Consider the following 6,646-nt stretch of genomic DNA (forward strand, 5'->3'; position numbering starts at 1 on the left):
ACCTATTATTACAAGTTGAAGGGATTTTTTTATGAAATAAAGTTCATTTTTAGAGATTTTTGTAGCCAAATAAAAGTTAAAAGATATAAATAAAATATGAGGCAAAATTTAGGGACTATTATAGATATTATCCAAAATTTGGGTGAAATTAAGGGTATTTTCGTCTTCTTAAAACCTTTAGAGGAATGGTCACATGGACAGCTACGTTGAACTCTCCGGTGCAAGAAATTTTTATAAATAATAAATAATATTTAATTATATTTATATCGTGGTCGTAATTACGGATGGCCGTCTCTTTCTACAAGTGGGATATATTAGTTGATGCTTGTATTAAATTCTATTTTTCATATATTAAAGTTTTGGAGTCATATGCAAATTTAAATCTGAATTGAAATAATTATATTAAAAAATTATAAAATAATTTTATATTAATACATTAAATAACAATAATCAATGAATATGTAAATAAATAATAAAATTTGAATCTTATTCATTATAATTTCTATTATAAATAAATTCAATTTATTTTTTTATATAATTATTTTTAATTGAAACTCGAATCAATGTATTACCATTTTAGAAATAGAAACTTCTGATATTATTAAATTAATTTTTTTTTAAAAAAAGAAAATAATATATGAAGTATTATGATAAGAGTGAAATATTTTTCTTAGTTAGATTCGATCTATCATGGACTTAAAATATAAGATGTATAATGTGATACATCTATTAAATACATAAATTTTTTAGATTCACTATGAATTTGGTTTAGATAAAAATTTTTCAAGAGTGAAAAGACTGCTATTATATCTAGGAGGAGCTAAAAATTTAATTGATGTCCATTTTTGGCAAGAAAACTTAATTGAATTTCGATTAGCTTAAAAGGTCAGATTTTGTGAACAAACTTTTCAACTACTCTTTTGAGTTGAATAGTAGGGCTTTGCAAGTTTATGAGCGGCTGAGTTGGGTGAAAGTGCCAACCCCACCAACCATGGACAATGGATATACGTCATTTTTTTTGGAGATTACGTTAACTTGTTGGTCAACCAACTCATAAATAGACTTATAGAGACACTATTATTGTTATTATTAAAACTAGTTTGGTAACCTTCATACGCTTCGTGGGATGATTATTAATTACTTAAAGCACACTTTATTTTAGGTTGGAGTAGTAGGAAGTGCCTTTCTTGCCTATCTTCCTTTCACATAACTTTTGTTTACTTAGTCATTAGAGATTCGGTAGTCACTGACCAAATCAATTGTGTGACTTAATCAAATTTAGATCGGATTTATTGTTTAAACATGATTCATTATGAACTCAAGACATAAGATGTATAATGAGTCATATCTATTAAATATATGAATCTTACATGCTTATATCTTTGGCCTATGATAAATTAGATTAAAATAAGACGAATAATTTGATAAAAATATTGAGTATTTTGTATCACGGCACATTTGATCTCTTAATAAGGAAAATTTTAAATTAATGATCTGTAGGATAAATTAGGAGTGGCTTAAGATGGTAATTGTTTTATTATTATTTTTTAAATTTTGTTAATATCTTGTTTTAGAAGTGTAATGGTTTTTAATCTGAAAAATTTTGTTAATTATGGAACAGCAATTGAAACAAAGCTATGGTCGATTGAATGGGGGCATTGCTGAGCTTGTGAACCATCCTGAAATCCAGAAGAAGCTGAGAGATGAGCTTGACACTGTGCTTGGACCTGGTCACCAAATCACTGAACCTGACACCCACAAGCTCCCCTATCTCCAAGCTGTTATCAAAGAGAGTCTTCGTTTACGAATGGCAATTCCTCTTCTTGTGCCCCACATGAATCTCCATGACGCAAAGCTTGGTGGTTATGATAATCCTGCGGAGAGCAAAATTTAGGTGAATGCTTGGCGGCTTGCCAACAACCCTGCTCACTGGAAGAGCCCTGAAGAGTTCAGGCCAAGGAGGTTCTTGGAAGAGGAGTCCAAGGTTGAGGCCAATGGAAATGATTTCAGGTACCTGCCATTTGGGGTCGGAAGAAGAAGCTGCCCTGGAATTATTGTTGCATTGCCAATTCTTGGTATCACTTTGGGCCGTTTGGTACAGAATTTCGAGCTCTTGCCACCTCCAGGACAGTCAAAACTTGATACCACAGAGAAGGGAGGGCAGTTTAGTTTGCATATATTGAAGCACTCCACCATTGTTGCCAAGACAAGATCATTTTAAATCCACTCGTTCCATTTTTGCGTAATGGTACTACAGGATTGTTGAGATGAGAATGGGTGATTTTGATATAGACTGGGTTGTGATCCTGTGTAAATCTATGAACTTCGAATGATGTTCTAAGACCCTGCAATAATAAGTATATTTTTCTTGTTCATTAATTAATTTTTGTGATTTGATATCCAAAGCCTAAGAATTTGAAGGAACTCTTATCCATAGATGATATGGATTACTGATTTGATATCAATATGCATATTTTGGCATTGATTATTGTATACATTTTGCTTTCCTTTCCTCTTCCCATATGATTTAGGGGTGTCCGTATCTTACTGAATTGAAATCCATTCGGGTCTGAATTTTGAATATTGAAATATTAATGAAAAAGACAGCATTGCAATCATATTTATCATTATTCAGATATTTTATTTAAAAAAAATATTCTAATTAGTTCTTATGATTTGTTTTTATTAATAAAATAGTCTATTTATTTAATTTTTTTTATATGAAGTTGAATTTTCTAAATTTCGATAGTAAAAGCTTTCTATCCTCAATTATTGATCTTTGGGATAAATTTCAATAGTTATTCCTGAACGTTAGCGATTGTAATAAAGATATCTCTGAATTTAAATATGTAATATAGTATTCACTGAACTTTGAAATTTTACACGACAAAATCTTTCTAACTCTCAAAAATTAGTTTATAAGTAACACATTAATGTGGACAATCCAGAACAGTGATAACGTGGATAATTATTGTTTTTTTTCAGAAGTAAAGTTTTTCTAATCAACTGCTATACATCTAGCATTTTTTTTTTAATTCCGTATGGTTGAGATTCTTTCATGGTTAATCTATGAAAAAAATAATAGTCAGTTCTGCTATTGTCACAAAGTGGAGAGAGAACTGTCTACATTTTCGTTACTTTAAATTGTATAAACTAGCTGTTGAGAGTCAAAATGATTTTATTGTATAAAATTTTAACGTTAAAGGAAATTTATGATACATTTTTAAGCTCAATGACAACTCTATTATAATCTCTAAAGTTCAGAAACGTGTATTGAAATTTATCTTTGATCTTTGCTATCCTATTATCAAAATTGAACAAATCCACTCTCAAATGGAAGCTCTTAAATCGAGGAACATTTCATCATCTACAGCCTTCACCATTTGATCTAGATAATTTTTTTTTTCCTTTCTCTTTTGTTGTTTCCTTTCTTGTTTATTGACTTTTTGCTTAAATAAATAAAGATGGATAAACTATAATTTAGTTTCCGATAATAAACATATAACTTAATCCTTATAGTTTTGAAACCAAGCAATTTAGTCCCTAACATTTTAATAAGCCTACAACTTAATCCTTACCATTAGAATTTCAGTTAAGTTACCATTAATTGAAGTGAAAATTATCAAAATATCCTTAACTTTATTTTCAATTTAAAAACAATTTAGCTTCTGAAGTTTTATTTTATTAACAATTTGTGTCCATATTCATTTTTTTTATTTTTTTTATATATAATAATTTAATATAATATATGAAAATATTATATATAATCTTACAAAATTATTAAAAGGGCTTATTTGTAAATAGTTATAATATTTAAGTATCAATTTGTAAAATATATGGATGAATTTGTAATTAACCAAAAATTTTAAGGACCTTGAAGTAATTAACCAGTGACTCCCCTAATCCAATGTGTCTAGCTTATTTAGAGGCTCTTCAAGACTTTTGCTTAATATTTTCAATGTGCATAGCTTATATAGAGGCTCCTTAGGACTGCCGCTTAATATTTTTAATGTACCCGGCTCATACAGAAGCTTATTAGAACATTCGCTTAAGACATAACAAACGTCATACACCAGGAGGCATTGTGAAGATCTCCCCTAGAATTTTATAGATCCATAACATACATAACATAATATAGTCATAACTATGGGTGAAATCAGTGGGTCATCCATAATCCATCATGAACCAATAATAATTATATAATTATGTAATATATTCATATTCTAAATATATACACTCTAAATAAATATGACATGAAGTATGAGGATGATTATAAATTAAATTTAGCAAGTATACATTTATTAAGCTAGAATTACTCACCTCTTGTAGCATATCAATCACCTAACAAGAATGATAGCTAACATTGGATCCTTAGTTTACTGAATCTGTCAAATCTGATTCTATAACCATCAGAACCTAATGAGTTATTCGAAACTCTAGAACTCTATACACATAACAAACATCTTATTCTAGACTCTTAAGAATCATAAAATCATATATTGGAACTTCATAATTGAAGGAGAAACAAGGCTGGCAGAACTAAATTTGGCTGCTGGAGTATTGGACTTTGGCTGCTGAACCTGTAGACATCAGGTGCCCATTTCGGGTAGTAGCCATTACAGCTGCTGAAGGCTTGGACTTAGGCTACCGAACCTTTGGCTGCCAAAGGCTTGGACTTCGGTTGCCAAACCTGAAATTTCTCTAGATTTTCCTAAGAAACTACATGCTTTAGTTGCTGAAATAATGGTTTTTAGCTGCCAAACTTGGGAATTTCTAGAATTCCCAAGTTGAAAACTAGCAGAATTTCTCTCTCATAACCTCCAAAACATACCATGAGGCTCCAAAACACACTTCAAGCATATATACACATTCTTAAGGCCTAAAACAACTTGAATTCATATTCCAATCTCACATGCAACAAACAAAAGTTAGGATTCAAGGTTCCAACAAAACATAAAATAAGAAATTCTTAGGTTTAACTAAGGCAACTAACCATTCTAGGTCCTTAAACACTTAGACTTTACAGAAAACAAGAACAACACTCCATTTAATAATCAAATACCAAAAAACCTCAAAGAAAAACATACTTTTATTCAAAAAACTCAACATGCAACTCTTTTCCCTAACACAAAAACTTAAAACCATGTAAAAACCATATGCAATTCAAAACCCAACAATCTAAAACGTAGAGGCATACCTAGATTCTTCTAAAAGACCATAAGAAAAGAGAAATTATCTCTTTTTCTTAAAATGGAGAAGGAAGCGAATTGGCGATTCTAACTTCAATCCACCTTCACCAAGCTTTCTCTTAGAAGAATCAAGCTTCAAAACATGTAATTGCTAAGAAAATTCCTTGGAATACCCTTTGCATGTCCAAAAAACTGAGAGAAAAGATGAATATGAGTTCAAGTTATTTTTTGGTCAGAAAGCAAGCTGTTGGCCTTTTATACTCTCACTTGTCGAGGAACTTTTGGCTGTCAAAAGTCATAGTTCTGGTTGTTGGAGTCAATTCTACCCAAGTAAATTTTGAACAATAAAATGGACTTCGGTTGTTAAAAGTCAATTCTTTGGCTGCCGAAGTTTCTTCTGCTAATCAGCACTTAAATTTTTCTTTGGTCAAACTACAAAAATATTTTTATTTTTAAATATATTTTGAAGACATCATACATATAAGCACGTATATACATATACACCGTCTATCACTCTTCCCTTCATCCATAAATTCTCTGAATTCGCTAGAATATTTCATCTGCGATACAGATCCTGACGTCGAAAAATAGTGAGTATTACAAACGCCATGAAGAGACAGTGGGTAGTGGCACCTCTTTCCAGGTTAGAGACAAAAGTCCAGTTTGAGATTCTATCAAAGAATACAAAGAATTGTAATTGTAATTCCACAAAGTGTCTTGGCCTGACTCATGGCATAACGGCTAAGTGCAACTGATTTAAGACCACAACTTTCCATCAAAATCCTCCATTGCTCTTTATCCTTAATACTTTAGTGCCCTAACTTCAACATCTATCAAACACGTTGCATCATCATTTCAGTCCATCCATATATATCAAACACGCTGCACATCAATATTCCAAAATCAAATTCAAATAAAAGAATTTAGCATGTTATTGGTGATTGAAAATACATCAATTCAGGGAGGAAGGAGCATTGTTTTGATTGTTATGATAACAAAATCTGATAAGTGGCATGCTTTTGCCAGGTGGGATAACAGCTGTATTAAAGGATGACAAATGGCAAAATTTTAAGATGCTATTTGGTACAGGTGGCATTATATTATAAGCTGATTTGTATGCTTCAGCTTATATATATATATATATATATATATATATATATATATATATATATATATATATATATATTATCATAACAAAATCTTATAATGTGCTTATGAAAAAAAATGCATAATAATTTTATTTAAAATATTTAAAATTTACAAATTTTAAAATATTTAAAATTTCATTTTAGCTTATCTCCTTTAATAGAATTTGCAAAATTTAAAATATTTAAAATTTTATTTTGATCATCTTCATTATTTTATTGATTTATAAAAAATTTAAAATATAAAATATTTAGAATTTAAATAAAATGATTACATGGTTGGATTATCTAATTATTCATAAATATTTTCTT

At 29.8% G+C, this 6,646-nt stretch overlaps 1 pseudogene; it reads left to right on the forward strand.

The window, feature by feature from the left end:
• Nucleotides 1–1,208: 1,208 nt before the first annotated feature.
• LOC110637156 (trans-cinnamate 4-monooxygenase-like) lies at nt 1,209–2,379 on the forward strand (annotated as a pseudogene).
• Nucleotides 2,380–6,646: the final 4,267 nt, after the last annotated feature.

This window comes from Hevea brasiliensis, chromosome 12 (assembly GCF_030052815.1).
Source record: "Hevea brasiliensis isolate MT/VB/25A 57/8 chromosome 12, ASM3005281v1, whole genome shotgun sequence".
NCBI classification, from domain to species: domain Eukaryota; kingdom Viridiplantae; phylum Streptophyta; class Magnoliopsida; order Malpighiales; family Euphorbiaceae; genus Hevea; species Hevea brasiliensis.